General features: G+C 50.3%; 1 protein-coding gene and 1 long non-coding RNA gene across 2 annotated transcripts in view; one reads left to right on the forward strand and one right to left on the reverse strand.

The window, feature by feature from the left end:
- The window catches only part of NINJ2 (ninjurin 2), a 74,149-nt gene that overhangs the window by 45,402 nt on the left and 3,012 nt on the right, over positions 1-25,735 (forward strand). The gene's annotated exons all lie outside the window — the stretch shown is intronic.
- LOC122423420 lies at positions 3,383-25,693 on the reverse strand. The gene is made up of 3 exons (XR_006264153.1): positions 25,038-25,693; positions 19,025-19,075; positions 3,383-3,552 (listed from the first exon to the last, which is right to left on the reverse strand). It is a non-coding gene; the product is annotated as an uncharacterized LOC122423420 (long non-coding RNA).

Below are 25,735 nucleotides of genomic sequence, written 5' to 3' on the forward strand. Positions count from 1 at the left end.
AGAAAATATTTGCAGATCATATACCTGACGAGAAACTGGTATGCAGAATATTTTTTAAAAAACTCTTATAACCTATAACAAAAAGACAAAACAACACAATATTTAAATAGGCAAAAGATCTAAATAGACCTTTTTTTTTTTTTTCCCCCAAATAAGATATACAACAAGCACACAAAAAGCTGCTCAACAGCATTAGCCATCAGGGAAACACAAATTGAAACCATAGTGAAATACTACTTCATACTCACTGGGAAGTGTCAGTTGCTCAGTCATGTCTGGCTCTTTGCAACCCCAGGGACCATAGCCTGCCATGCTCCTCTGTCCATTGGGATTTTCCAGGCAAGAATACTGGAGTGGGTTGCCATTTCCTTCTCCAGGACTCACTGGGAGGCTATTATCAGAAAGACATCATAACAGTCGTTGTTAAGGATGTGGAGAAACTGAAACCACACATACTACTGGTGAGAATGTGAACCACTTTCCAAACCAGCCACTTTGGAAAACAGTCTGGCAGCTCCTCAGAATGTTAAACATAGACCATATGACCCAGCAATTCTACTCCTAGGTATACACATCCACACAGTGAATGACTGTAAAGCAATGTTATTCATAACAGCTAAAAAGTGGAGACAACTCAAATGCTCATTATCTGAAGAACAGACAAATAAAATATGGCAATATTGAGTACTATTACTCAACAGTGAAAAAGAAATGAAGCATTGATACATGCCACAACACGAATTTTGAAAACATATTAAGCAGAAGTCACAATGGATCACTTTTGTATGATTCCATTTATATAAAATGTCCAGAATAGGGAAATCTATACAGACACAAAAGTAGATTACTGGTTGCTTAGGCTGGAGCCTTGTGGGTGGGAGGAAATGGGCATGGGGTTTCTTTTGGGGGTGATAAAAATGTTCTAAAATTGACTGTGGCAATGGGTGCACAACTCTGTGGATATACTAAAAGCTACTGTAACTGCACCCTCTAAATAGGTAAATTATATGGCTTGTCAATAAAGCAGTTATAAAAGAGTCAGTCTACCACGTCTAACTGCAGGTCTCCAACACCATCAGCCATGACTGTAGGCATCTCCAGCATGTCTCACGCAAGGGTTTCTCAGTTACCACCCTGTTAGGGATCATATCTGAAGTCACATGCTCGTTCTTAATCTAATGGTAATTTACAGGGTTGCTATTAGGTTCATTAGGGGATGTATCTAAAAATGGTGTTTACAGAGTCAGACAAATCAATAAACTGTGCCTGACTTTTCTATCTCATTAGGCAGAAAATGGTTTCTTTTATTTTTAAGGAAGGTATCTCTTTTTATGAATAGCAACTAATACAAAAAGCGCCTGCCTACTTGCCAGCAGGGGAATGCATTCTGAATGAGGATACACACCCAGTTCATTCATTTATTCAACAAATATTTATCGAGCGATCACTGTGCACTGGCTGCTCTGCCAGATACCATGAAGGCAGTGATGAGCAAATTACAGAGAGGAAAAGGCTAAATAAACAAGCCTTCAGGTCGGTGTGGACACAGCTTTCAAAGGACAGCGGTCTCCCTGCCAGAGGACCTGGTGGTGTTTCTTAACTATCAAGAGGTTCAGAGAACTATCTACACGCTTTTTTTCCCTTTGAGAACTCAAGGTTGAGGTTTTCAAATTATATAAGTGTTAGAAGAAGACTAACAGCAATGGGAAAATGTTTACAATGATTCTGCCACCTGCCCCTCCCCACCCCGCCCATCCATCTAATTTCAAACCTTTTCTCCGCTCCACCTTATTTTCTTACAGCTTCAGCTCCATGTCCAACAGAGCTTTGGCCACCTTGTCTGCATGTCTCTCAGAGGACCCCCTTCAAAGTAACTCCTGAGATTCACTGAGAATTTCAGACCTGGGGCTTTGAGGCCTGGTGGCAGCCAAGACTCAGGAGGCTGTAAAGTTGAAGCCCAGCGCCAAATTGCTACTGGGCGCCTCCCTACCCACTCAGAAACCAGGACGTGGGGGGCGAGAGGAGGGGAATAGAGAGCTGCCATGCTTCCCCACCCTGGCGGTATCCAGGGCTTCCAGCACCCAGCTCTGTGGAGGCAGGATCTGCCTGGCAGGAGGTTCAAGGGTCAGAGACATGATGTAAATAAAGCCTGGTGCAGCCTCGGTTCTCAGGAATGGCAGCTTGTGCTGTGCTATGACCCTTACCCTGTTCTCAGGGGCTGTGAGCCCCGTAAATTTCTGGGAGTCAGCTTTGTTATTCTCAGCACTTTGGGACTGGGTTTTTTTTGGGTTTTGTTTATAATCTTAAAATGCTTATTTTACAATATGACTACAAAGTAATACATCCTTTTATAGACTCTTTGAAACTTTCAGAAAAACAACACAAAATCAAAATAATCTATAATCTGACCACTCAGAAACAACCAGTTAACACTGTCATGTAGACTGTCCCATTATTTGCTCTGTGTGCACAACATGATAAATTACGCATCTTTTAACATCCTACTTTGTATCCTAATGAAATTATTTGAACACTAATCATGTCATCATAAATTTCAGGGATCTCCCTGGTGGTACAGTGGATAGGAATCTGCCTGCCAATGCAGGGGACACAGGTTTGATCCCTGGTCCAGGAAGATTCCACATGCCACGGAGCAACTAAAGCCCGTGAGCCACCAGGACTAAGCCCCTGTACCACGACTACTGAAGCCCACACCCTAGAGCCCACGAGCCGTAACTACTGAGCCCGTGTGATGCAACTACAGAAGCATGTACCCCTTAAAGCCTGTGCTCTGCAACAAGAGAAGCCAGCAAGAAGCCTGGGCGCCACAACGAAGAGTAGCCCCACTCACCGCAGCCAGAGAGAGCCCACGCACAGCAAGGAAGCCTCAGCAGAGCCAAAAATAAACAAACAAATATTTTTTAAACCTATATTAAAAATAAATCTTACATAAAAGCATTTTAAATAATTAGCATTTAAAATGCTATTATCCCACAGTATGATTAGAGCGTAATGACTTAACCAATCCAATACTATTAGCTATGTCCAATTTTCACTATTATAGATAGTACCGTCATGAACACTCTTTTTTTTTTCTTTATGAACACTCTTAAAGCTAAATCCTTGCACACATTTCTGATTATTTTCCCAGGATGAATTCCTAAAATGGAACAACTACCCTCAAGCTTTTGAGACCCACTCATGAATGAACTGGGGAGGAAATATTTTTTATGTTTGTGTTTTATCTGTTTAATATTATCTCTTTTTCTACTTATAAAAGAGTATGTTCTCATCCAAAATTTTCCTTCAATGCAGAAATATGTATTAAAAAGGATTTACACTTTCCCTGAATTCTACCATCTAGAGATAATGCTATTAATCATTTGGTGTATATTAGGAGTACCTCATATGATGGGCTTCCCAGGTGGTGCAATAGTAAAGAATCCGTCTGCAATGCAGGAGACGCAGGAGACGCGGGTTCAATTCCTAAGATGGGAAGATCCTCTGGAGAAGGAAATGGCAATCCACTTCAGTATTCTTGCCTGGAGAATCCTATGAACAGAGGAGCCTGGTGGGTTACAGTCCATGAGGTCGCAAAGAATCAGACACGACTGAGCACGCACACTTACACGCACGCGCGCACACGCACACACACACACACACACACACACAACATCAAGTGGTTGGACTCAATGGATAGCCAGGTTTTAAACGTCTCCCCACCTTTTTCCTCATTTCTCAGAAGCCCAGGCTGAGTCATGAGTGAGCTCCTTTGAAGGTGGCCTGTGGCCAGGGCCGTACCGTTCACATGCCCCGCACAGCCCAGGCCAGGAAGGGGCAGCAGGACAGAGCAGAGGAGACATCCCCCAGTAAACACAGGCTCTGGCACCTGCCCCCGCAGCCGGGAGTGGTGGGGAGTGAGCCAAAGCCCCTAAGATGCAGCCAAGTCTGCAATCCTCCTTGGGCACACCAGAAGCAGGTCACTGGAAAGTACCCGTCTGCACGTAACCACACGCACACAGGGTTCACAGCTCCAGGCTCACACACAGGGTCAGTGCCAGGATTCTGTGCCCCAAGCTCCCTACCTCCACCTGCCACCCCTGCCATCCATCAACACGTTTTCGTTTCTCTGCGGAAAACTTATCTGCAGATGCTTGTGAAATGTGTTTATATATGAGAGATTAATTTGTCTCTGGAGGGGACCTCACACCTACACAGAAGAGCCCAGAGTCATAAAGAAAACCCAAATGGTGATCAGAAGAGGTCCCTTATGCTGGAAGGGTCATTACACTAGAGGGGCAGCCAGGCAAAGGCCTTGGGGCCCTCTGGCGTGTAACAGTCCAGTGGCCTGGCAGACCAGCCACACCCCAGCCCATCCTCACCTTCCAGAATTCCCTCCATGTCCTAAGCTGCTTCCTAGTGCTAACTACTCCTGGTGGCACAGTGGTAAAGAATCCACCTGCCAATGCAGGAGACACAAGAGACATAGGTTCAATCCCCTGGTCAGGAAGGTCCCCTGGAGGAGGAAATGGCAATCCACTCCAGTTTTCTTGCCTGGAGAATCCCATGGACAGAAGAATCCATCAGTCTAAAGTCCATGAGGTCTCAGAGTCAGACATGGTTGAGTTACTGAGCACACACACAGGCACAATTCCAACTAAGAAACCCCCTTCTTTGTCTTCAAAAATCCTACCTCCTCCATGACATCTTCTTGGCCACTGGCAGGAAGTGGGAATTCCACTTGGCCATATTTTGCAGACAATCGCAACTTATCACAAGTATAAAACATCTCCTTGGCTGTATGTAATATAATATGCACTGCTGTTATTCCTTGATGTGCCTGACCTATTTTCACTTGTTCACTCCTTGTAACTTCTAAGTCTGTCAATGTCAATATTCTCACGTGTTACCAAGTTTTCAGTATAACCCTTAGTATCCTGGTCAACCAAAAAGAAGCCTGTATGTAAGAGAACATCGATTCTAGAGTCACTGAGCACTTACTACGTGCCAGGTGCCGTTTTTTATGTCCTTGACGTGCATGAACCCATTTAGTCCTCTCAACAACCCTACCAGGAAGGGACTATTGTTACTTTTGTTTCACCTGCGAGGAAATCAGGCACAGAGGTTAACTGCCCCCCTCAAGGTCACACAGGTGGTAAAACCAGACAGTACTAGTGAGCTCACAGCCTCCAACTGCACTTTTTACCTGTGTATGTAAACCACTTTATTTTAGAAAACTGGGATCATAAATATACTTAAAAGGTGTTAAGTGTGTTTCATTGTTCAGAATATAAATCTGTACTATTCGCCTTTTAAGAAGTGTTTCATGTGGCAGAAGTTTTAACATTTTGATATCTATTAGTCTTCTTCTTAGTGATTTCTGCCACTTGGTTTAATGTTTGGAAAATCTTTCCCCCTTACAGGGTCACTGTCTTGTCTTCTGGGTTTGTGGGTTTTTTTAAAAAATAATTTTAATTATTTTTGGCTGTGCTGAGTCTTCGTTGCTACACGGGCCTTTCTCTAGTGGCGAGCAGGAGCCACTCTTTGTGGCGGGGCCTTCTCACTGCGGCCGCTTCTCTTGATGAAGAGTACAGGCTCAACAGTCACAGTTCCTGGGCTCTAGAGCACAGGCTCAGTGGTTGTAGTTCATGGGCTTGGTTGCTCTGAGGCATGTGGGATCTTCCCGGATCAGGGATCGAACCCATGTCTTCTCCTGCATTGGCAGTCGGATTCTTTACCACTGAGCCACCAGGGAAGCCCTTGTCTTTTGGTTTTATTCTTTTTTTATCTTTAGCAATTTGAGCTATTTGACATTTATTTCATTAATAGTATATCTCTTTTCCTGTGGTAAGTTTGTGATACTTCCTTAACATTAAATTTGGTTCTTATTTATACTAAGACCTGTTTCAAAGTTGACTGATCTGTTTATTTAATAGATGTTATTTTGTAGGGCAAGTCTTCCCTCTTCAGTCTTTTTTTTTTCTCTAAGTGTTCTTAGCAATCATGCCTTACTATTTTGCCCAATGAACAATAGGATTATTATATCAAGTTGCTTTGGCTGGTGGACATGTGGGTGGTTCCTCCATGTACAAGTTTTCACATGGACAAATGTTTTCATTTCTCTTGGGTGTATATCTAGGAGTGGAATTACTGGGTCATATGGTAACTCACTTCCCTCGTAGCTCAGTTGGTAAAGAATCTGCCTGCAATGCAGATTCCTGGGTCAGGAAGATCCCCTGGAGAAGGAAATGGCATCCCACTCCAGTAGTGTTGCCTGGAGAATCCCATGGACAGAGGAGTCTGGCAGGCTACAGTCCATGGGGTTGCAAGAGTTGGACACGATTTAGCAACAAGAGAGAGAATGGTTAACTCTCCAGGGGATCTTCCTGCCCCAGGGATCAAACCCATGTCTCTTGCATCTCCTGTATTGTTATTGCCTGGAAAATTCCAAGGACAGAGGAGCCTGGTAGGCTACATGTAGTCCATGGGATCTCAAAGAGCCAGACACGACTGAGCAACTGAACGCACATGGTAACTCTATGTTTAGCTTTTTGAAGAACTGCCAAGCAGCCCGAAGTGCTCCCACCATTTCACATCCCTGCCAGCAATGAGAGTTCCAGTTTCTGCACTTCCTCATCAACAGCTGGTATCTCAACCTTTTTTATTGCAGTCATTCTAGTGGGTGTGACGTGGTGTCTCATTGATTTGCAATGATAACTAATGATGACTATGTCAGCATCAAGTGCTTATCAACTGTTTGTGCAGCTTTTTAAGAAAATGGCCATGTTCAATTGGGTTTTCGTCTCATCTATTGGGTTAGAAGAGTTCTTTATATATTGTGGATATTAACCCTTTGTCAGATATATGGTTTATAAATATTTTCTCCCATTCTATTCTCTTTTCATTTTCCTGATGGTGTCATTTGAAACACAAAAGTTTTTTTTGTTTTTTTTTTTACTTTTTAACGATTCATCTATTATTTAGGCCATGCAGCAAGGCAAATGGAATCTAAGTTCCCTGACCAGGGATCAAATCCATTCTCCCCTGCAGTGGAATCGCAGAGTCCTAACTCCTGGACTACCAGCGAATTCTCAAAAGTTTTTAATTTCAACAAAATCCAATTAATTTTTCTATTATCATTTATGCTTTTGGTGTCATATCTAAAAAAACACTGTCTAACCCAAGGTCACAAAGATTTACTTCTATATTTTCTTCAAAGTGTTTTATAGTTTCAACTCTTTAATGTAGGTCTATATCCTATTTTGAGTTAATTTTTTGTACGATGTGAGACCAGGGCCCAACTTCAGCCATTTGCATAAAACTATCCCATTGAGATGTGCTCCAAGCATAAAGCACACACTGAATTCTAGAGACTTAGAATTACTAACATGCTTGAAGGAATCGAGTTGAAGATTCAAAGGCGAGAGGAAGAACAGAGACTACCAAAATAACCTGGAAAGATTAACAAATTGACAAAACAGCTTCTGGAAATGGTGGGAAAAGCACAAAAAGCTCACCCCTGACTCCCTCCAACAATGATAGCAATCATCATTGGTATTAATATCTCCAGTGTTGCTCCAAGGGCACTGCAATCGTTTTACACGTATCTTCCCTTTTCACTGGCACGTAGCCCAGTGAGGTGAGGACCAGTTTGTCTCCATCAGGGAACGCAGCTTGTCCACAGTCACCAGGCCGGCGAGCAGGAAAGCCAGGCTTAGACACCACTCAGTTCAAAGTCCACATTTTTATTCACTGCAGATTTTGGGGGGGCTTCCCTGGTGGCTCAGTGGTAAAGAATCCGCCTGCCAATGCAGGAGACACAGGTTTGATCCTTGGGTCAGGAAGATCCCCTGGAGTAGGAAAGGGCAACCCACTCCAGTATTCTTGCCTGGGAAATCCCATGAACAGAGGAGCGTGGTAGGCTACAGTCCATGGGGTTACAATAGAGTCAGACACGACTAACTTTCACTTCTCTTCATAGATTCTTGCAAGAATGCAACAAGAATGCAAATAAGAAAAGCATTTTCCTACAGCCTGACCTAAATTTTAGACAGTTGGAGGGATGAGCAGAGCTGAGAATGGAGGAGGGCTCTCTCTGCCCAAAACTGACAGCTTATGTCACAGACCACACCTGCGGTTAGCTGCTTTGCTCTGAAAGCTCTCCTGTTACATTGAGGCCCAGACCCTGCCCCCCACCCCTGGCCTTCAGAGGCAGCTCCCACGAAGTCTGGCAGTGCGGGCAGCCCAGCTGCATGATAAGACAAGACAGGAGGAGCGACCGGGGAGAGAAGCCAGCCTGGTGACGCCCCACAGCTCCCTCAGTGACGTCCGTCCGCTGCAGACACCATCCCCCTAGAGGCTCAGGGCTCAGCCAGGAGGCCTCTGTTTAGGACCAGCTCCTGGAGCTCCAATAGTGCTGCCCTTCCAGAGACTTCTGCAATCAGAGGTGCCCGAGCCTTTGGCCAAGGCAGCAGACCAGCCAGCCTTCGGTCCTGGGCTGGAAGAGAGCAGGGGCCTCGCATCAGGAGGCTCAGCACTCTGGCTGGCCGACGTATACAACATGTATGAGGCAGGCGCTGTGAACGTGCGGGGCTATTTCTGCCCCAGCAGATTGCTGTCAGCAGGCAGGAGGTGAGGGGTGAGACTGCAGGGAGTTGTGAAATCTAGACACAATCCTGCTGGGACCTTGCTGAGGGCTGGGGGCCCTTCAGCCTGCAGGACCTAAAGCTGGCTCCGCTGTGGGTTCACAGAAGCCGTGGGAAGAAGAGGCGCTCCCATGACCCTGATATCCAGACAGGAGCCAGAGCGCCAGGACCACCACACGACCCTCACAACCCAGATCGCGGTGCACTATTCGCCACCTGCTTGGAAGTGGTACTGCCCGTGGATACCCTGCTAAAGTGTAAGGATGTCACTTTGCCAAGGAAAATCTTCTTACCGCTCCCCAGGGCTCTCAGGATAAAGTCTAAGTTCCTTACGGGCCCTGCCCCATCTGCCCCACCCCCAACCCACCAGCCTCACCTCCCACCGTCGGGCCACCTCCAAGGACCCTTCAGTCCTGGGCTGAGCCCTCTGCTGCCTCTCTGAAGGCAGACTGTTTAGTAATCCTGGTTTGTCTAATTTAGCAGCTCAGTGACCACGGGTTCAGCTACTGAACCTCAGATTCACAGGTTTTTATGAGAATAAAATGAGTTAATGTATAGAAAGGGTCGGGCACAGCACTTCGCATGAAAAAACCGCTGTGAGGGCATATGCTGTTGTTACTATGATCACGTGCGCTCTTAGTCACTCAGCCGTGTTCAACTCTACTGTGATCCCGTGGACTGTAGCCCACCAGGGCTATCCATGGGATTCTGTCCATGGGATTCTCCAGGCAAGAATCCTGGAGTGGGTAGCCGTTCTTTCCTCCATGAGATCTTGCCAACCCAGGGACTGGATTCCCGTCTCCCTGCAGGTGGGTTCTTTACCAGCTGAGCCACCAGGGAAGCCCTGTTATTACAATTATTTGTATTCAAATAGGTTTATTTTTTGACTTCCCTGGTGGCTCAGACGGTAAAGCGTCTGCCTACAATGTGGGAGACCTGGGTTCAATCCCTGGATCGGGAAGATCCCCTAAAGAAGGAAATGGCAACCCACTCCAGTACTGTTGCCTGGAAAATCCCAGGGACAGAGGAACTTGGTAGGCTATAGTCCATGGACTCGTAAAGAGTCGGACATGACTGAGTGACTTCACTTTCACTTTTCAGGTTTACTTTTTACATGATCACATTCACTGATATGTTATGACCTCTGGATTTCACATTATGTATACAAAGGTTTTCCTCAGTCTGAGATTAGAAAAATATCCAGGGGGCTTGACAATTAAAGGAGTCTGTGGGAGAGTGAAAAAGTTGGCTTAAAACTCAACATTCAGAAAACTAAGATCATGGCATCTGGTCCCATCACTTCAAGGCAAATAGATGGGGAAACAATGGAAATGGTGACAGGCTTTATTTTCTTGGGCTCCAACATCACTGCAGATGGTGACTGCAGCCATGAAATTAAAAGATGCTTGCTCCTTTGAAGAAAAGCTATGACCTACCTGAAAGTGAAAAGTATTAGTCACTCAGTTATGTCCACCTCTTTGTGACCCCATGGACTGTAGGCCACCAGGCTCCTCTGTCCTTGGAATTCTCTAGGCAAGAATACTGGAGTGGGTTGCCATTTCCTTCTCCAGGGGATCTTCCCAAGCCAGGGATCGAACACGGCTTTCCCACACTGCAGACAGACTCTTTACCCACTGAGCCACCAGGGAAGCCCCAGACAGCATATTAAAAAGCAGAGACATTACTTTGCCAACAAAGGTCCATCTAGTCAAAGCTGTGGTTTTCCCAATAGTCATGTATGGATGTGAGAGTTGGACTGCAAAGAAAGCTGAGCACTAAAGAATTGATGCTTTTGAACTGTGGTATTGGAGAAGACTCTTGAGAGTCCCTTGGACTGCAAGGAGATCCAACCAGTCCAGCCTAAAGGAGATCAGTTCTGAATATTCACTGTAAGGACTGATGCTGAAGCTGAAACTCCAATACTTTGGCCACCTGATGTGAAGAACTGACTCATTTGCAAAGCCCCTGATGCTGGGAAAGATTGAAGGTGGGAAGAGAAGGGGACAACAGAGAATGAGATGGTTGGATGGCATCACTGACTTGATGGACATAAGTTTGAGTAAGCTCTGGGAGTTGGTGACGAACAGGGAAGCCTGGCGTGCTGCAATCCATGGGGTCGTAAAGAGTTGGACATGACTGAACGACTGAACTGAACTGAACTGTGGGGAGTCCATTGCCATACAGATCACCCCTCTCCAGCCCTCCCTCACTGTGCTCCTTCTAAGTGAATTCAAGATGTTTTTAAAGGGGAGGCCTGCCTGTGTCTATTGTGTGCAAGGGCCAGGGAAGGAAGAACGCATGGCCCTTTGGGAAATGGATGACAAGTAGCTATTGTTTCCTGTCTGAAGCCATGGGGCCTAGGCAGGTCACCCTGCTTCATAAACTACAATGAGTCCCCTACACACGAACCTTCAGGCTGTGAACTTTCAAACATGCGAACGTGCGTTCACACGTCCAATCACATAAGTTAGTTCACATGTCTGGCGTACCTTTCAACATCCTGTCCTGTAAGATCAAAAGTGTTTATTTTTGCGTTTGTTTTTTATGTAGTTTTTGTGTGAGAAGTATTATAAACCTATTACAGGACAGCCTCCTGTGTTAGCTGGGTATCTAGGATCACTTTTTTGAACTTAACAAACACGCTCTTGGAGGAGATCGGGCGCGTTCAGGGTGTTATGGCCATGGAACACTCTTGGAATGGGACTCGTTCCTATGTCAGGAACTTACTGTAAACAGCTTTGTTTGTCTGTAATTTGTTGACCCTGAAGGAGTTCACGGTCCAATGAGAGAACAGACCAGTCAGCAGACCAAAGGTATCATCAAAGGCCTCCGGGGGGGGTGGGGGCCAACATCCTTGCTGGGAGGAGGTTCAGTGGGTGGTGGCGAGTCGGGGTACAGAGAACATTCTCAACGCAGGGACAGAAAGTGCCATCCTGATTCCACAAACACTTGCCAGAGTCTCCTGCCACCTCTGCCCACGGGCCCCAGGGCGCAGCGCTGGGAGGAGGTAGAGAGGTGGAGACCAGCCAGAGGCCAGGGCAGGGAGCTGGACCAAGGCAGCAAACCCAGCTTCTCTCCCAGTTCCAGGACTAAACTAGTCAGATGGTCTCTAGGAAGTGACTTCACTGCTCTGCGTTCATTGCCCATCCTTACAACACAGCCTCAGCTTGTGTCCTGAGGCGGCTGTGCAAATTCTATTCGATCACACATGTGCAAACATTCTGCCCTGTACAAGGTAAATATTTGATGCCCTTGGGCACTTTCTGCTGCTAATTGGAGACTGGAGTTGTTTCTGCCTGGGGGCCGTGTATGGGTTCAGCCTGGCTGCTTTCCCTAGGGCTCAGGTCTGAAGCGGGGGCAGCACCACAGGGACCCAGACCCCCATGTGTACACCCGCTCCTGTGTCCTGAGCCTCCACTCCTGGTTCTCCCAGTCTTGTTGTTGACCCACATTAGGCCTCTCCTCCGGCACCTTTAACCAGACACAGCAGGGCTCCTTCCCCCACAGGAAGGGCCCAGGCTCCGCCCCCGACAGGTTTTAGCAGCAGGACTATCTTTGGCTCAGGGCTCTCTCCTTCCCCGTCTGTTCTACTGTCTGCTCAAATTAAGGGTGAAAGGGTATGAGCCTAAGGGTGAAAAGGTCATGAGCCTCTTCCACCCAGATCTCAACTCCTCTCCACACCACTAGAGCCCCGTGAGCAGCGTCCTCCAGTGGGCAGCAGTGGTTTCTTCAGCCCTGGAGAGTCTGGAGGCCTGAAGACCACTGCCGAGGGCAGCCCCCACCTCCCGCCCCCACAGTCCAGGGCAGAGGGCTCCTTTAGGGGAAGGGCGCTTGGCAGGGCATTTGTAAAACCTGAGTTCTGGTTTCAGTGTTGGCGAGTCGTGTGACCTTGGACAGTCCCCCTGGCCTCTCCGGTCCTCAGTTTCTTCATTAGAAAGACGAGAGGGTGGGGCATAGGGCTGAAACAGATGCCCTGTTGGCAGACAGAAGTGTGCATCTTTTGAGGCCTTAACGTGAGGCCAGCACTTCCCTCAGAAGCATCTCTTGCCATGTCCACCCTTGAAGGCGTGTGTGCTTGTGTTCTTTGCTGCTCCCCAGTCCGGGCGCTTGGGAAGGGGGCCTGGTGCCTCCAGCCTTGTGGGCACCATTAGAGAAGAGAACACATCCCTAACCACCAACAGGAAGGGTTAAGTACAGAACCAGATCTGGTCGGGTTAGCTCGCCTCTGGAGCCCAACCTTAACCCGAGATGCTGTGAAGAGTTGCTGGGCTTCCCAAGGCTGGTGGTCCTCCCAATGAAAGAAATCCCTCAGCCTTTTCCCTGCACTTGCGAGCAGGCTGGGCATGGCAGCCCACTCCAGTACTCTTGCCTGGAGAATCCCATGGACAGAGGAGCCTGGTGGGCTACAGTCCATAGGGTCGCAAAGAGCTGGACACGACTGAAGTGACTTAGCACGCACGCAGGCGAGCAGGCTGGGCTGGCTTCAAGGGGCTGCTCAAAAGGGCCCCCCTTGATAAAAAAAAGAAAGGCCCTGTGCTTGGCTGAAGGCCATTGCCATCTTGAAATTCTTAATACATTTTGTACCAGGGGTCCCTCGGGGTTACATGAACACCACTTAAACAGTCCACTAGCCTCTCCCCCAGGAAGCCGTTTCCCAAGGCAGGGCTCTGTGACCCCTCCAGACAAAGGACATTCTGGAGGACTCTTCTCGTCCTTCATGATCCAACGGAGACAACCTTTAAGTCCACAAGAGTCCTCCAGGCTCCCCAGAGGGGTGGTCCCCTGCTTTCCCGCTTCGTTCCTCTCTCCCACGTGGCGCCCACCCCCCTCTGTAACCCGGCCCAGGCTCCCTACCTCCAGGCCACGCCCTCTGTACTCTGACTTCCTCAAAACAGAGAGATGCTCGATACACTTGTTGACCGAGGAAAGCAAACAGAGCTATCTTCTCAGGACAGGGCACAGGGCACTGCACACAGTGGGCGCTCAACCAGTGCTGCTGACTCACGCGCCGAGCAGGCTGGGGCACCCCACTCCATGGCCGTGCCCATCCTCAACCAGGGCGTCACACAAACCGGACCGTCATTCTCTCCCCTTCCAACCTGGTGAGGATGGGTAACCCTAGGGCGGCAGAGCTGATATATGGGGTTTCCTCGTGCAGAGTTGGAAGACTTAGTCCCTCCCCATACCTGGGGTCCCAGTTCCTAAATGCCCTGCAGGAAGGAGTGTTAAGAACCCCCAACACTGGAACTTCCCCGGTGTCCAGCCAGTGGCTAAGACTCCCAGTGCCAGGGCCCCGGGTTCTATCCCTGTTCAGGGAACTAGATCCCGCATGCTGCAATGAAGGTCAAAGATCCTGAGTGCCCCAACTAAGACCCAACACAGCCAAATAAATAAATAAAAATAAATATTAAGATAAGAACCCCCAACACTTGCAAAGCCCTTTAAAGCTTGCAACCTGCTTTCATTAACTTTCTCCTCAAACTGTCCTTTGGTGGTTTAGATGCTAAGTCGTGTCCGACTCTTGTGACCCCACGGACTGTAGCCTGCCAGGCTCCTCTGTCCATGGGATTCTCCAGGCAATACTGAAGTGGGTTGCCATTTCTTTCTCCAGGGGATCTTCCCAATCCAGGAATCAAACCCACCTTTCCTGCACTTCAGGTGTTTCTTTACCAACTGAGCCACCAGGGAAGCCCAAACTGTCCTTTTAAGTCAAGTTCAGTTCAGTTCAATTCGGTCGCTCAGTCACATCTGACTCTTTGCAACCCCATGAACCGCAGGACACCAGGCCTCCCTGTCCATCACCAACTCCCAGAGTCCACCCAAACCCATGTCCATTGAGTTGGTGTTGCCATCCAACCATCTCATCCTCTGTCGTCCCCTTCTCCTCCCACCCTCAATCTTTCCCACCATCAGGATCATTTCCAATGACTCAGCTCTTCGAATCAGGCGGCCAAAGTATTGGAGTTTCAGCTTCAACATCAGTCCTTCCAATGAACACCCAAGACTGATTTCCTTTAGGATGGACTGGTTGGATCTCCTTGCAGTCCAAGGGACTCTCAAGAGTCTTCTCCAACACCACAGTTCAAAAGCATCGATTCTTCGGCGCTCAGCTTTCTTTATAGTCCAACTCTCACATCCATACATGACCATTGGAAAAATTATAGCCTTGACTAGATGGACCTTTGTTGGCAAAGAAATGTCTCTGCTTTTTAATATGCTATCTAGGTTGGTCATAACTTTCCTTCCAAGGAGTAAGTCAAGACAAACACTTAAATTTCAACTGTGGGGTTGTTGTTCTAACATTTTTCTCTTTTACTGCGTGTGTTCCTTGAGGAAGAACTTGGAAATACAGACAGAACCCAAAGAATATCTCAATCTGAGAGCCCAGCAATGATGCTGTTAACATTTCAGTCCAAATCTCATGAGATTCATCTCCACACATGAAATATACCTTTCAAAACAGGATGACACTGTCACTGCTTTGTCGTCTTATTACTCCCAGTTGTATAGGAGGTTAACAGAGGTCACTGGTCCCGCAGATGCTGGGGGCAATGCTGGAGCCTGACTCCGGTGTACTGACTCTGAGGCCGGTGTCCTTATCTCTGAACCCAGCTGCTCCTAAGACTCCAAAGGGGCAGGAACGGAGCCCCAGCGAAGAAGGGTTTGCTCTGACTGGGCTTGGGGAAAAGACCCTGAAACCGCCCCGGTGTCCCACAGCTCAGCACAGGCCGCTCAGAGCTCCCACCTCCACACATCTGGACTTTGCCCGGCAGTAAACAGCTCCAGGGATACGGGGTCAGCTGTCAGGTGGGGCCCAGAGGGAGCGGGTGCCCGGTGGCAGGCACTGGCCCCAGAGGGCAGCTGGAGATCTGTTTGGTGGCCTCAGAGGGCTCATCTCTTTGTATTTTTAGAAAAAGTGAGGGCACAGCAGTGACCCAGCAACCGCCTCACGGCCTGCACATCACCCTGGGCAGTGGAAAGGGGCTTGAAGCCTGGGTCCCGGCTGGTGGTGAAGGGCAGGACCAGTCGCCCGCCTGCCTTTCCTCCCTCCTTCCTTCCATTCTCCCTCCTTTCCTCAGCACACACTACTGGCCAGATACTCAGCTGGGCACTAGAGGCAAGATTTACTCAGGGCTCTGGTCTTCCACTGTGGTCCATGGGGCCACAGAGTCGGACACGACTGAAGCGGCTTAGCATACACACACACTGGCCTTCCACGAAGGTGGTAAAAGGACAAGAGCTGACCAGAGGCTTACAGAACTTCCCAACGCAGGTTCAATCCCTGGTCAGGGAAACAAGATCCCACATATTGTGGAGTGACTCAGCCTGAGTGCCACAACTAAAGAGCCTGCAAGCTGCAGCTGAGACCCAAGACAACCAATAAATATTAAAAAAAAAAAAAAAAAAAGAGGGGCATGGTTTCCTCATCGGCAGTAAGAGTCTCTGTAAAAATAAATAAATAACGTTAACAGCAGGAACTCCGGCATCAGACAGTTCTTATTGTTGATCAGTCACTAAGTTGTGTCCGAATCTGTGCAACCCCATGGTCTGCAGCACACCAGGCCCCTCTATGCTTCACTGTCTCCCAGAATTTGTTCAAACTCATGTCCATTGAGTCGGCAATGCTATCCAACCATCTCATCTCCTGTAACCCTCTTCTCCTCCTGCTCTCAGTCTTTTCCAGCATCAGGGTCTTTTCCAATGAGTTAGCTCTTTGCATCAGGTGGCCAAAGTACTGGAGCTTCAGCTTCAGCATCAGTCCTTCCAATGAATATTCAGGGTTGATTTCCTCTAGGATTCACTGGTTTGATCTCCTTGCTGTCCAAGGGACTCTCAAGAGTCTTCTCCAGCACCAGAGTTCTTCAGCACTCAGGCTTCCTTAGGGTCCAACTCTCATATCCATACATGACTACTGGAAAAACCGTAGCTTTGACTATACAGACCTTTGTAGGCAAAATGATATCTCAGCTTTTTAATACGCTGTACAGCTTTGTCATAGCTTTCCTTCCAAGAAGCCAGCATCTTTTAATTTTGTGGCTGCAGTCACCAACTGCAGTGATTTGGGAGCCCAAGAAAATAAAATCTGTCACTGCTTCCACTTTTTCCAGACAGACCAGGGTTCAAATCTCGACTCCCCTGTCTCTAGCTGTGTGACCTCAGGCAAGTTGCTTAATTTCTCTAAACCTGCATGTCCCCTCTTAAGGTCTATGAGAAGGAATTGAGATAACACATAAACATGCTTAGAAGAGGGCCTGGAATGTGATAAGAGCTGGAGAAATGCAGTTATGGAAAGAGAGGCTGAACATGTTAAGTGTTCTGGAGCTCGGGCTGTCCCGCATGGGCAGTGACCCCAGTGGGTCATTCCCGAGGAGCCCGGGGGGTTGGGTGAGGACGGGCCTGGGGCTTCCATGGCCCCTTAGCCGAGGGTTTGACCAAGTTCAGCAGTGGCTCACTCTTTTAATCACACACTAGCTCCTCACAACAAAGGAGCTGAAGGGCTGGCATCCTCTCGTTTTGCCAAAGAGGAGGCCGGGAAGCAGAGGGTCTCGCGAGCTGCCTGAGGTCACCGGAGGAAGAGACGGCAGCCCTGGCTCCAAGTGCAGAACCGCCCATCCCCTGACCTTCATCTCTTTCAGACCCTGGCCCACGACACCAGAGCCTCTGCTCAGGCTGCAGGAGCTGGGGCCGGGAGCTGTGATCCTAAGGAGGGAAGATGGCTCAGCTCTGCTGGGCCTGGAGGGAGAGCTGATGATTCCTGGGGCTGGGGCAGTTAGGCGCTGGGCCCAAGGGGGCATATGACTCAGAGATGGCTGATTTTTTTTTTTTTTTCTTTTTTTACTCTTTGGCCACACTGTGCAGCCTCTAAGGGATCTTAGTTTCCCTGACCCCTGATGGAACCCTCGCTCCCTGCAGTGGAAGCATAGAGTCTTAACGGCTGGACCACCAGAGAAGTCCCAGGGCTGGCTGACCTTGAGGGCCGTGTGCACTGGCTTTGATTCATGGGCACCCAGTGCCCACTCTCTGGGTCTCACCCGCCTGGAGTGGCAGCTGGGTACAGCAGTGAGAACAATAGCATCTCCTGCCCTGCGCCTGCCTGTCCGGGGCCGGCACCAGGCACAGTTCACCCCAGAGACAGAGGACACACACACACTCACACACACACACACAGAGGCTGTGAAGTCATACCAGGGCCGCGTCAGGAGTGGACACGCCCGTGGAAGATGACCACCTCCTGTCCCCGTGGAGAGCTCCATGTGGGAGGTCCAGGGAGCGCTGCTCGGTGGTCCTGCCTCCTCAGCCCCTTCTGAATGAACACAGGGGTGACAGAGCCCTCATTCTGTCATTCAGCGCGCTGGGCTAGGCGCTGATTTCTGGGACACAGCAGTGAGCAAGACAGATAAGTCCTTGTTCCCGTGAAGCTTATCTACTGGGGTGGGACTAAAAGGCCCTGCTATCTCCCTTTCTGCTTCCCCCTTTAGGCACTTGATTCTCTGTTAAACCTTGTCATGTTAGGGGATGCGGGGAGCAGGGGTATATGGGAGAGGCAGGGATCTCTGGACATGCCAGGGAGCTGAGGACATGTTGGATCTTGGCAGGCTCTGCTTATGGCTGGGTGGGGTGGGAAATTCACCACCTTCCCTTTTCCCATCTCTGTGTCAGATATGATCTCCCGATGAGGTCTGCTCCCCTGGATGGCGGCCAGGGACTGTCGGCACTGCCCTCGCGGCTTCTAACTGCCTGAGGTTCCAAGGAAATAATTCTCACCTTCTGCAAACGTATCATCCAGTGGGAAGGGAAAAATTAAGGTGCACCATCATGTGGAATGTTGATATCTTGCTTTATGACTTTTTAAAATTGGAGGATAGCAGCTTTACAATGTTGTGTTGGTTTCTGCTGTACAACATGAATTAGCCACATTGAAGCCACGTGAAGCCCATATATATATACAGGTGGTTTATAATGGCTTCCCAGGTGGTGCTAGTGGTGAAGAATCCACCTGCCAATGCAGGAGATACAAGAGGCGTGGGTTCGACCCCTGGGTTGGGAAGATCCCTCTGGAGAAGGAAATGGCAACCCACTCCAGGGTTCTTGCCTGGAGAATCCCATGGAAAGAGGAGCCTGGTGGGCTACAGTCCATGGGGTCAAAGAGTCGGACACAACTGAGGGATTGAGCACACACACTCACACAAATATATGTATGTAAATATATCTCCCCTCCCTCCTGAGCCTTCATCCCCCTTCCCATCACTCTAGGTGAAGTAAGTCAGAAAGAGAAAAACAAATACTGTATATTAATGCACATATATGGAATCTACAAAATGGTACTGATGAACCTACTTGCTTTATGATTAATTGTTCTGAGAGTTGTTTTCTCTTACCTGTGTGCCGTCGCCCATCTGGACTCACGTTCCACCACAAAATCTAAGGTTCTACAAAACCAAGAAAGGTTCTGTAAACGTTTGAGTGAAGGCATGAAGACAGTCTGAGGGTGATCAGGTCAGGCTTTATAAACAGGGTGGGCAGCACCTGGCACTGGGAACTGGGGTTGGTTGTCTGTGCTGCCAGCTGGAGCCAAACGCAGGGTTGGGTTCACTCCCTGTTCCGTGAGAAGAGCTGGGAAGATTCCCTCTGCATCCTTCAGACTAGGGTACACCTCTGAGGGGTTTCCAGGGACTAAAGACTATAATGGGCTTCCCAGGTGGCTCAATGGTAAAGAACCCATCTGCCAATGCAGGAGACGCAAGTGACGTGGGTTCAAACCCTAAATCTGGAAGATCCCCTGGAGGAGGGCTTGACAACCTACTCCAGTATTCTTGCCTGGAAAATTCCATGGACAGAGGACCTGGTGGACCACAGTCCATACAGTCACAAAGAGTCAGACAGGACTGAGCGACCGAGCATGCATGCAAAGACTATAGTGGTTAAGGACACAGGCTCCAGAGCCTGTCTGGGTTCAAATCCCAACTCTTAAGATCAACAGCTGGGTGATCCCAGGGCAAAAAGTACTGAACTGTTCTGAGCCTCACCCATCTCGTCTGTAAAATGGGTGTTGTTAAAAGAATTCACGGACAGTCAACGGAAGGAAGGGTCTAGCATAGAGCTTAGACGGTGGCAGGCATGTGAAGCGCCAGCTTCAGTGTGGTAGCGTGGAGTAGATGGATGGCACTCACACTTTAGCCGTGTTGGAATCCCCTGGAGGCTTGTGAAAACACAGATGGCTGGGTTCCAGCCTGCATCTCTGACTCAGAAGGTCTAGGGTGGTGTCTGAGAATCTGCGTTTCCAACAAGTGCCCAGGTGCTGCTGCTTCAGGGACCACACTTTCAGAACCACAGATGTGTTAACAGAAAAGAGAATTCAGGTGTAGGGTTCTGGAGCTAGGACTGTCCCTTATTACCTGGTGACTTTGGGCAGCTAATCTCTGAGCCTCAATATCTTCACGTGTAAAACGAGTCTGTTAATACCCACTTCACAAGAATTCCCTAGCAGTCCAGTGATTAGGACTCCGGGCTTTCATTGCCAAGGGCCCAAATCCAATCCCTGGTCAGGGAACTAAGATCCTGCAAGTCGCTTGGTGTGGCCAAAAAAAAGAGAAAAACCCACTTCATGGGGGTCATGCCCGGTATACGGCATTCTCAGTATTCGGTTATCATTGTTTAAATTCTGGCCAGCGTGTTGGTCCTAGAAGGATGGGGCAGGGTTACCATGAGCAGAGGTGGGTCAGGCGGGCTTGGGGAATGCTGCCAAGAACGCCAAAGCCGGGAGCAAAGTGCTGGTCTCGAAGCCCCAGAGCAATGTGCTTATTCAGAAAGAACTCCTGCTGCATTTCTTTGGAAGTATCTGTGTGGCAAATCCACACAGAACCTTGGCAGGGTGGGGGAGTAATTTGGCTGCACTAGGTCTGAGTTGCGGCACGTGAGATCTGGTCCCCCGGCCAAGGATCGAACCCCGGCCCCCTGCATTGGGAACTCCGAGCCATACCCACTGAAGCGCTAGGAAGTCCCTCTAACCCCCTTTTGTCAGAGAGTCAGCTCACCTTAGCGGGATCAGCCGCCCTCCGGCCTGGCCGCGCGGTGCTCTGCCGCCCCCTGGCGGACGAGGAGGCGCTGCACACACTCCCGGGGCGGCCTTTCAGCGGCCCGAGTCCGGAGTGCCGGCAGCAAGGCCAGCGGGCACCTGGGGGAGGGCTGGCGCCTCGCAAGGCTGCGCCCCCGGCCTGAGAGGAGACTTCTGGACCAGTTGGGTGTTATTACGGGAACAGCCCGCGGACACCCCACCCGCGGTGGATTACAGACTGTTGACTTTTAAGGGCGAGACCCACTGTGCTTGGCACAGCAAGGCAGCAGGCTGAGTGCCGGCCCCAGACGCAGGCCTCGGGGCTCTAGGCCTGTGCGGGCTTTGGCCTGAAGGCCAGTGGCAGCGGCCAGCCTGAGTCATTGGTTCCCGGAGGCCAGGAAAAAGGGCTGCCCCTGGGCCAGGGGCTTCAGTTTGATATTCACTGTCCAAGCACCATGCCCCTCACCCAGCAGTTCTTGGGTCTGCAACACCACCTTCAGAGATCCCTTCTTTTTTTGCCTTTTCTGGAAAAATTCCTTGAAGTAAATACTTCATATAAAAAAGATCAATGCTGTCATCATTTATTGTGCATTTAATGTGGGCAAGCCACTGAGCCGGGCACCCAGGAACATGGAAGATGCATTCCCCCCAGGAAAGCAAGCACTGGAGGGGCCTGTTGGAGAAGAGGGTCTAAGAAGGGAGGGCTGACCTGGGGGTGGGGTTGGGGGGTGAGCACCGGGAAGAAAAGCCTTCAGTCCTGGAGGGAGCAGAGCTGGCGGAAGGGTGGGATGTGTTCAGGCTCCGTGAGTCATGTGGTATGGCCCAGGAGGGAGGGTGAGTCTCGGCCCCTCCCGGGAGGGAGGGCTGAAGAGGGAGGTGGGAGCCAGTCAGGCAGGGGGTGGGGGGGGGAGTCGGGTCTGCACAGCAGGGAACCCAGGGTAGGTGGGCTTGTCTGAGAATCCCCCACCCTGAAAGAGGCTCCCCTGGGTGAAGAGAAAGTTTTCCGATGGGATGGGCGTGTGTGAGTGTTAAGTGTTCTGACTCTTGGCAACCCTAGTGACCTCACAGACTGGAGCCCGCCAGGCTCCTCTGTCCACGGGCTTTGGCAGCGATACTGGAGTGGGTTGCCATGCCCTCCTCCAGGGGATCTTCCCCATCCAGGGATCGAACCCACGTCTCTTACATCTCCTGCATTGGCAGGTGGGTTCTTTACCCCTAGTGCCACCTGGGAAGCCCTCCTTGGGTGCGGAACCATTACAAAGATGGGTGTGAGGGGCTGCTGAGATGACAAAAGGGAATCTTGAAGTGTGGGCGGGGCCTGGCCAAGTCAGAACCCAGCACTCAGATGCCTCTCCGCCCACAGGTGGGAGTGTGGGCCTGTGTGGGAGGGACTTCCCTCTCATCTCCTTGCTCTAAGGCTTCAGTCTTCAAAGCACATTCACCCAGGTTATCTCACTGATCTTTTGGATAGCCCTCTGAGCTAACCAGGGCCTATTTTCCCCATTTTACATATGGAGAAGCTGGGGCCTGGGTGAGACAGAATTATAAATTCTGCTTTATATTAATTATTGGCCTCCTGGGGTCCATACTTCTTTTTCTGAAAATAATGTATTTACTTTTGGTTGTGCTGGGTCTCCAGTTACATTGAGCAGGGGGCTACTCTTTGTTGTGGTGAGCGGACTTTTCATTGCAGTGGCTTCTCTTGTTATGGAGCACAGGCTCTAGGCTCACAGGCTTCAAGAGTTGTGGTCCACGAGCTTCAGTTGCTCCAAAGCAGATAGAATCTTCCAGATTTGGGATGGAACCCATGTCCCCTGGGTTGGCAGGCAGATTCTTATCCACTGTACCACCAGGGAAGTCTTGCATACTGTGTTTTAATTTTTGCTGTTGTTTTATGATAGCTCAAACACTCAGAGGGATCAAAACCCAAAACATCCAGATGAAAGTTTTGTCAACCCTATTCTCCCAGCTGCCCGGGTCACCTCTTAGCAGTGTGAACTCTAGCCTTTTGATTATGGGTGTTGGGCCCTTTCTGCAGGGGCTCAGGACACAGCCGTGCTGTGACCAGGGGAGCCCAAGGCAAGTGTCGCCCCTGGAGGGGTATTATACCTCCCCTGAGTAAGTGTACATTCGGTCTTCTTTCATCTGAAGCCACATGAGTCTATCTTTAGATCCTAAACTCCTTGGAGGCTGGGAGTCTATCTTCTGGGAGGCTGAAGTGTAGGAGTTACAATTACAGACTCTGGCAAATAGAGAACTGGCGTAAAGCCTGTGTTGCCAAACCTTGAACAAGTTACCTAGGCTCTCGGAGACCCTCCGTTTCTTTCAACTACAATAATCACAGGTTCAATCCCTGGGTGGGGAAGATACCCTGGAGAAGGAAATGGCAACCCACTCCAGTATTCTTGTCTGGAGAATCCCATGGACAAAGGAGCCTGGCAGGCTACAGTCCATGGGGTCGCAGAGTCAGACACGACTGAGCGACTGACAGACCAACCAACCTAAGGGTGCCCTGACCAACTGCACTGGACTGTGTGAGGACTGGGTAAGATGACTCATGTCCTGTGTTTAGCTGAGTCAGGCACAAGGTCCGTAATCTGTAAGAGGAAACTGTGTCATCCCCAGTTCCGGGGCCTACTGTGCATGCCCACAGTAGGACAGACCCGGGCACCTTTTCACACTTAACCCTGACAGAGGCTGAGGGCTCACGGGTGATAGGGTCTACATGGGGGCTCATAGTTAAGATGGCTCATTATGTTGACCTTGCAAACAAAGAATAAATCACAGTGATCCTTGAGATTGACCAAATTGCCCAAATGGCAGACTGTTATCTTGCTGGTGCCTATATTCTCAAAGCTTCGAGACCACCAGATTCCAGACCTCCGGCTACATGACCATCCCTTCAGAGAATTTTTCATTGGCGGGGTATAAGAAGGACTCTGTCAGAAAGGGAGGACGCTGGTTCTCCTTAAGAGTCAGTCACCCTCTCTTTTCCCTCTAATGATTTTCCCTTTTCTTGCCTGACTGCCCGGATTGCTTTTTTCTGCACTCGCCTTACAGCACCTCATTAAAGGTGAGCTGGCATAGTAGGTCGCCCCAATCCACACACCTGAAGGAATCACTCTTCCTGGGCTAGGATCCGCCTTTCCCTTTTTTGAAACCAGCCTGGCTCTTTGCCATCTCCTGCCAGGTGGCTTTTCTGGGTAGTCAGGCATCTTGAGGCCAACAGCCCACGGCTCCTCTGGGCCTGTTGTGTCTGATGCCCTGTGTTATAGCTGATCCACAAGGAAACTGCCATGTGGCTTTTCTCAGGGTCGACTGACTCAATGGAGGGTCGTCCCTGCCCTGGAGCTGCCTAGAGTGAGTGACTCAGGGCCTCTGACCCTGACCTGGTGCCCAGCCACCTGAACTCTGCCTCTTGGAGGGTAAATCCCCGGCCCCTGAGACTCCATTCAGAGAAGGGACTTCCCTGCACCTAGACCGCCCTGGCTTGGAAGGGACACAAGAAATCATCTATCCTGTACACTGTGCATTATTATTTTATCAAGGCTTTAGGGACAGTTCAGTTCAGTCACTCAGTTGTGTCCGACTCTTTGCGACCCCATGGACTGTAGCCTGCCAGGCTCCTCTGTCCATGGGATTCTCTAGGCAAGAATACTGGAGTAGACTGCCATTTCCTTCGCCAAGGGATCTTCCCAACCCAGGAATCGAACCCAGGTCTCCTGCATTGCAGGCAAATTGTTTACCAACTGAGCTACGAGGGAAGCCCACCCAGGTACTGGGTCAATAAACAACTGCAAAACTGTGTTTACTTTTCTACTCAATAAGGCTTCCTTTCCTATCCAACCCAAGTTTCCTCAAGAAACAAAAATACAGGCCAGCAAGGATTAAGGGATAAATAACCGTCTGGAGGAACAATGGAGCAGTCCACGGTTTCAAGGGTTGGAACCCACACCAGCCTGGGGAGCTGGACTTGGCGAGCGGGCTGGGGACAGGGCAGTCTGAAACGGACCGAGGGCAGGGCGAGGAAGAGTGCGCGTCCGGCTGTGCCCGCCGGCGGCGGCGGCGGCGTGGGGCCCCCGCGACCCGGGGCGGGGTCTAACCACCCCCGCTCTCCACACCCACGTGCCCTTGCCGCCGAGAACGCCGAGCCCCCACTTCGTGTCCGCAGAACCGGCCTGGGTGCTCAGACGGCGCGGTGGGCAAGCTGGGGGCCGCGCATCTCTAAGGAGGACCCCGGGGTCTGGGGGGCCTGTCTGGAGGAACAGTGCGGGCGCGAGGGCGGAGGTGAGGGGGGCTGAGACAGACGCTGAGGGGGGGTTCCCGGTGATACAGACCTCAGATGGGAAAAACGAGACTCGGAGAACTCTTTCCGTCTCACTCGGACGCCTCCCGAATGGCTTTTGCCGCCCCCACCCCCGGTTGTGGGTGTGGAAACTGAGCCCCAAAGTGGGAGGTCCAGAGCCGGGGCAGGGGGCGCGCAGAGCGCCTAGGCCCCGGCCCCCGCTCAGAGGAGCCAGACAAATACAGGGGCCACAAATACAGCCTGCGCCCACCGCGCCGCCTCCTCAGACTCCTAGGTGCAGGAGGGGCAAGGAGGGGCCAGGCCGGGCGGGGGGGGCGCGGGCGCGGGCGCGAGCAGAGGAACTGAAGTGACTCAGGCCGGTGCGCGCAGGCCGGGCCTTTGTTCCCGCGACGCCCGGCCTTAAAGGACCAGCGCCCGGGGCAGGCGCGCGCCCTGCGGCCGTCCCCGCCCACCGGCCGCTGGGCGGGGCGGGGGAGGGGGGAAGGGGTCGCTCCTGGGCTCCCGGCTGTCAACAAAAGGGGGGCATCCATCAGGATTCGGGGGTTCATCCAATCGGATCCTCAGGCCATAGGGAGGGCACCCTCTGGTCATTTCAGCCATCCCTCTGCCTCAGGGCAAGGCTGCATCTAAACCGTCCAGAGGAATTTAAGAAAACCCTTCCCCCGCTTTGGGGGATTCCCCAGTGGTTCAGAGAGTAAAGCATCTGCCCGCAATGCGGGAGACCCGGGT

Source organism: Cervus canadensis, chromosome 21 (genome assembly GCF_019320065.1).
Source record: "Cervus canadensis isolate Bull #8, Minnesota chromosome 21, ASM1932006v1, whole genome shotgun sequence".
In the NCBI taxonomy this organism is placed as follows: Eukaryota; Metazoa; Chordata; class Mammalia; order Artiodactyla; family Cervidae; genus Cervus; species Cervus canadensis.